The sequence below is a fragment of the Limulus polyphemus genome, unplaced genomic scaffold, assembly GCF_000517525.1.
Source record: "Limulus polyphemus unplaced genomic scaffold, Limulus_polyphemus-2.1.2 Scaffold8004, whole genome shotgun sequence".
Classification (NCBI taxonomy): Eukaryota; Metazoa; Arthropoda; class Merostomata; order Xiphosura; family Limulidae; genus Limulus; species Limulus polyphemus.
In genome coordinates, this window is record NW_013673614.1 from 29,321 (window position 1) to 36,162 (window position 6,842).

The 6,842-nt window shown below is 33.8% G+C and overlaps 1 long non-coding RNA gene across 1 annotated transcript; it reads right to left on the reverse strand.

Moving 5' to 3' along the window:
- Positions 1-4,430: 4,430 nt before the first annotated feature.
- On the reverse strand, positions 4,431-6,210 carry LOC111083044. Its single transcript, XR_002608768.1, has 2 exons — positions 6,046-6,210; positions 4,431-4,614 (listed from the first exon to the last, which is right to left on the reverse strand). It is a non-coding gene; the product is annotated as an uncharacterized LOC111083044 (long non-coding RNA).
- Between the last annotated feature and the right edge of the window lie 632 nt (positions 6,211-6,842).

A 6,842-nucleotide genomic window follows, 5' to 3' on the forward strand; every position in this document is an offset into this window, starting at 1 on the left:
TAAAGTTAAGAAGTGATAATTAGCATGGTTATACAGAGGCTCAGTGTTGAGTGTGATGTAAAGTTAAGAAGTGATAATTAGCATGGTTATACAGAGGCTCAGTGTTGAGTGTGATGTAAAGTTAAGAAGTGATAATTAGCATGGTTATACAGAGGCTCAGTGTTGAGTGTGATGTAAAGTTAAGAAGTGATAATTAGCATGGTAATACAGAGGCTCCATGTTGAGTGTGATGTAAAGTTAACAAGTGATAATTAGTGTGGTTATACAGAGGCTCAGTGTTGAGTGTGATGTAAAGTTAAGAAGTGATAATTAGCATGGTATACAGAGGCTCAGTGTTGAGTGTGATGTAAAGTTAAGAAGTGATAATTAGCATGGTTATACAGACACTCAGTGTTGAGTGTGATGTAAAGTTAAGAAGTGATAATTAGTGTGGTTATACAGAGGCTCAGTGTTGAGTGTGATGTAAAGTTAAGAAGTGATAATTAGCATGGTTATACAGAGTCTCCATGTTGAGTGTGATATAAAGTTGAGAAGTGATAATTATCATTGTTATACAGAGGCTCAGTGTTGAGTGTGATGCGTTAAAACGATTTTGGAGCTTGAGCATGTCTTTTTTTTTTACAGTTCGTATGATTGAGTGCTGTAAATTTTAGAAATGTTGTAAAACCAAAAATACATTTATTTGGTGAAAGTTTGTAAGAAAAACTTGGGAAGATACCTGTCAAGTTACAAAAAGATGTTTTCCAGAAAATTACAACTAGTTAAAAGTTTGGTTGCCTTATTTAAACAAGAACAACACTGCCTCTGATAAAACTGTAGAAATGGGAAAACAGGTGACTCGCTGACTAACGGAGACAGTAGATGTATTAGCCAGCAGTTTTATTTTATAGTTTTCATTGATACAATGTGTTGCATGTTTTCATTAGGTAGTTGTAAGGAAGCATTGTAGTGGTTTATCCATTAAAGATTAAAAACGGTATACATTTTTTGACTGCCTAGAACATTCAAGGTTCTATTACTTTTCAAATAAAAGAAATTTTATAGAAAGGAGAGAAAAACTTAGTTTCCTGCAAGTTTCATTTCTACACGTAGCTCATATAGTCTATGTAAATATAATATAGCTTAGAAATCCACGTAATTATCATTTACATAATTTATAAATCAAATTTAACCTAAAATGTACTTTTTAAAAGCATATTCCCATAGTTACAATAATATTTTAACTACTGTAAATACGCTATAGAACCTGTCCGACAGTGTTATCTAAAATTAAACGTTAACACAGTGGTTGTTTTCTGACTAATGATATGTTACTTACTCATCTGTTCCGAAACAAATTAAGACATAGTTATATGCTTGAATTATAAGTACCAGGAGGTAATTTACTTCAATCAGTTAGAAGAAACGTTTTTTTCTCAGCAACATAACTTGATAATTCTTCATTACCAGGAGAATCACAAAAATTATTACAAAATACACGTTTGATTTTAGAAACATCATTAAGGAAACTTTCAACTAACATTAAACTCCGTTTTATTTGATTACTTAATAGATCGTTAACCTGGACTCAGATTAATTTCAGGAAGCATGTTTTTGACAGTTTGACCTTCGCATGCTGTAGAGCCTTCCTGAATATTTATATTAGTCTGACATAGATTCTCTTTAGATGTGATGACCAACTGGCAGGCAGTTGACAGCCCAAATTAACCATGAATGAAAGATATAAACGTTGGTTTTCCAGATATTCTCTCTCTCCGTTTTACACTTTCCATGCATGTTTGTTTACATCAGGATTATGAGGTAAAAATACTAATATTTTTGTAAATCACAGCATGAAAGTTTTAACAGCTGTTTATAGTGGTCGTACTTTTTTGATGTGTATTTACAGAAGTATCATAAAATTTACCTTTACATTGTGAGTTTTTTCCACTGCACATAGAATAATGACGTAACAAAGTTTTGTAATTGCATCTTTGGATTTTGGAAAATATAATCTGTGAAAGTCAGAAGATTCACAATATATTGTACTAAAGGTTCTGTATTATTTTCTAAATACCGTGTTGATTCACAATATATTGTACTAAAGGTTCTGTATTATTTTCTAAATACCGTGTTGATTCACAATATATTGTACTAAAGGTTCTGTATTATTTTCTAAATACCGTGTTGATTCACAATATATTGTACTAAATGTTCTGTATTATTTTCTAAATACCGTGTTGATTCACAATATATTATACTAAAAGTTCTGTATTATTTTCTAAATATCGTGTTTTTTGGACACATAATTATAAAAGTAATTTTTATATACAACTAAAACTTTAATTCTAGTGACAGTTTTTGTTGTGCATCTGTTAACTGTTTCTAAGCAACTGCTCGTGGGAGTGGATACCTAGCTTTTTTCTACATTATAACAATAGTTTTATATTGTTACCAAAATGTGTTTTATAATCACTTTAATATGTTTTTCAGAACAAAGTTTTGTTTTATGTAGTGAATTAAAGAATAACTGAAAGAAATTTTTGTAAGTTAGTTGATTACTGAAAATATGTCACTGTAGATGGACTACAGTCAAATTGTCCCCTTGCAGCTTATGCTGATATTACCCTCACACTAAATCTCAAAATAAAAGTTGAATACAAGCTTACCACAATTTATAATATCAGCATGCTAGTCCTGTATCAGATTGATTTATATGTGTACGAGACTTGAACTGAACTCTTCTTGAGAATCTCACCAGGAACCCAGCCAAACCCAGCTTCCAGTCACACCTTAGTTCCTGGTACCACTGACAAGATGATAAACAAGGATTTGAAGTTAACTAAACTTCACTAGCTTCTAGTAACACCTTAGTTCCTGGTACCACTAACAAGATGATAAACAAAGACTTGAAGTTAACTAAACTTCACAAGCTTCTAGTGATACCTTAGTTCCTGGTACAGCTAACAAGATGATAAACAAAGACTTGAAGTTAACTAAACTTCACAAGCTTCCAGTCACACCTTAGTTCCTGGTACCACTGACAAGATGATAAACAAAGACTTGAAGTTAACTAAACTTCACAAGCTTCCAGTCACACATTAGTTCCTGGTACCACTAACAAGATGATAAACAAAGACTTGAAGTTAACTAAACTTCACTAACTTCTAGTAACACCTTAGTTCCTGGTACCACTAACAAGATGATAAACAAAGACTTGAAGTTAACTAAACTTCACTAGCTTCTAGTAACACCTTAGTTCCTGGTACCACTAACAAGATAATAAACAAAGACTTGAAGTTAACTAAACTTCACAAGCTTCTAGTAACACCTTAGTTCCTGGTACCACTAACAAGATGATAAACAAAGACTTGAAGTTAACTAAACTTCACAAGCTTCCAATCATAGTTCCTGGTATCACTAACAAGATGATAAACAAAGACTTGACGTTAACTAAACTTCACAAGTTTCTAGTCACACCTCAACATAAATTGCTGTTTAACAAAAAATGGATTCACAGCAACATTATTCAAACACATTTAATTCAAGTTCCCCAGTGCTGCTTCAACATGGGTTCGTAGCCATCATTCTTGTGCAGTGGATGGTCTACAGTGTTGAGTAATCATGGCCTTCAGGATTGGGTTCGTAGCCATCATTCTTGTGCAGTGGATGGTCTACAGTGTTGAGTAATTATGGCCTTCAGAATTGGGTTCGTAGCCATCATTCTTGTGCAGTGGATGGTCTGCAGTGTTGAGTAATCATGGCTTTCAGGATTGGGTTCGTAGCCATCATTCTTGTGCAGTGGATGGTCTGCAGTGTTGAGTAATCATGGCTTTCAGGATAAACAATCAACAATGGGATCCATGGATGGCACATGACCTGGAATGTTATTTGATTCACCTCGTTATGTATGAAAGTTTGAAGATTGAGTTTTACCACTACAGCTATTTTAGGAAGTTCCACAGTTGTGTGAACAAATAATCAGACTTCAGAAGATGTACTTAAATTTCTTTGAGTCAAAATGAAAAAAACCCTACTTATAATAATGCCTTTAAAAACAAGATAAAAATATTTCACTTTTTCCTCATCACTTTGACACTGTTAGATACAACTCACCCTTCCTACAGACTATTAATGCCCATTCCAAGCTGAAACTGAACAAATCAAACACTAACACTTCTGAAATTCAAACCAATCTTCGACATGAAAATTTATAAAACACAACCTTTAGTTGCTGAAAAAAAGACTAAAAACAACACAACTTTGTCACTAAAACAGCTCTTGAGAAAGACAGGTCCACCATTCAAAGAACTTAACCAAGTTATTCAACACGATTAAACGTGAAAGCTCACGGATAGGTGTATAAAGTCTGATTTGAGTGGCTTTGTAAATTTAAAATCAACAGTAATGTTAAATGTATGACAAGACTTTCATAACTAAAAATAACATACTAAACTTTTTAAAAGAAACTTTATTCTGTACAGAACATATAGCAATATTACACGTAATCAAGTTACTACTAGAACAAATTCGATAAGTCGGCCATTCTCACGGAATCTCTACTCTACTGCATCGTTCTGATATAACCTACAAATGACGTGACTCTCAGTGTTACCCATGGCTGGTCAAAACTCCCTGAAAAAAAAAAATACTTATTAGAATTTTATAATTCATATGACAAAAAAAAGTGGCTATAGGAGGATACCAGTTGTGTACTGTAAAATAAATATCAGGATATTTATAACAGTATATATAAAAAAATTAACTATACCATTTTGGCTGGTATATATAACACATTTAAATTAATTAATTAAGATTTTATTGATAATTTTAAAATCTTGACGTTTTAGGCTATCAGTTGAGTGAAATTATCTTGTATAACAAATTAACATCACCTTATGTTGTTTACTATCTATAATAAACAAACATATAACACACATAATTATGTTAAATAACAGATTAACAACATCACCTATGTTGTTTACTATCTACAATAAACAAACGTATAACACACATAATTATGTTAAATAACAGATTAACAACATCACCGTTATGTTGTTTACTAGCTACAATAAATAAACATATAACACTATGTCTAATTCTTTACTGGAGCTGGCATATTAAAGATGGTTAATAGTATGTTGGCATAAGTAACTATTGTTGACAGTACTGTAAGTGGTATTAACATTTATGAAGAAATCAAACTGAAACTCCAAATTGTACTACTACTACACATTTATCAATCACCTAAACCAGAATTAACACAACTTGATGTGGAGACGTATATCAATCACCTAAACCAGAATTAATGTTACTTGATGTGGAGACGTATATCAATCACCTAAACCAGAATTAACATAACTTGATGTGGAGACGTATATCAATCACCTAAGCCAGAATTAATGTTACTTGATGTGGAGACGTATATCAATCACTAAAACCAGAATTAACATAACTTGATGTGGAGACGTATATCAATCACCTAAACCAGAATTAATGTTACTTGATGTGGAGACGTATATCAATCACCAAAACCAGAATTAACATAATTTGATGTGGAGATGTATATCAACCACCAAAACCAGAATTAATGTTACTTGATGTGGAGACATATATCAACCACCAAAACCAGAATTAACATAATTTGATGTGGAGACGTATATCAACCACCAAAACCAGAATTAACATAATTTGATGTGGAGACGTATATCAACCACCAAAACCAGAATTAACATAACTTGATGTGGAGACGTATATCAACCACCAAAACCAGAATTAACATAATTTGATGTGGAGATGTATATCAACCACCAAAACCTAGAATTAACATAACTTGATGTGAAGACATATATCAACCACCAAAACCAGAATTAACATAACTTGATGTGGAGACATATATCAACCACCAAAACCAGAATTAACATAACTTGATGTAGAGAGGTATATCAACAACCAAAAACCAGAATTAACATAACATGATGTTGGGATGTTTATACACATGTGACATGAAACACGTAGAGATGTAAATAAGACTCAAAACAGGCATGTATAATGTATTTTCCTTACCATTCGAACATGATCAACACACTGTGAAAAAGCTGCCACTTCTTTAGAACAATTTAGGGGTGTCTTGACATTTTCTTGATAACACTTCAACACTTTTTGTTCATTTCCTTCACAGACAGGAGCACAAGTCTGCTTTCTGGAAAAACATTTAGATTGGCATGATTGACTTCATAGTTGTTAGGCAGCAAATTTAAGAAACACTGCAAGAAAAATTAGATGAATTATGTTTTTATTTAATTTTGTAATGCGGGAGTATACAACCCGCTGCACCAGATCGAGTGTAATGTGCGGGGTATACAACCTGCTGCACCAGATCGAGTGTAATACGGGGGTATACAACCCGCTGCACCAGATTGAGTGTAATACGGGGGTATACAACCCGCTGCAACCGATCAGTGTAATGTGGGGGTATACAACCTGCTGCACCAGATCCAGTGTAATGTGGAGGTATACAACCTGCTGCACCAGATTGAGTGTAATGTGGGGGTATACAACCTGCTGCACTAGATCCAGTGTAATGTGGGGTATACAACCTGCTGCACCAGATTGAGTGTAATGTTGGGTATACAACCTGCTGCACCAGATCGAGTGTAATGCGGAGGTATGCAACCCGCTGCACCAGATTGAGTGTAATGTGGGGATATACAACCTGCTGCACTAGATCCAGTGTAATGTGGGGTATACAACCTACTGCACCAGATAGAGTGTAATGTGGGGGTATACAACCTGCTGCACCAGATCGAGTGTAATGCGGAGGTATACAACCTGCTGCACCAGATCGAGTGTAATGTGGGGGG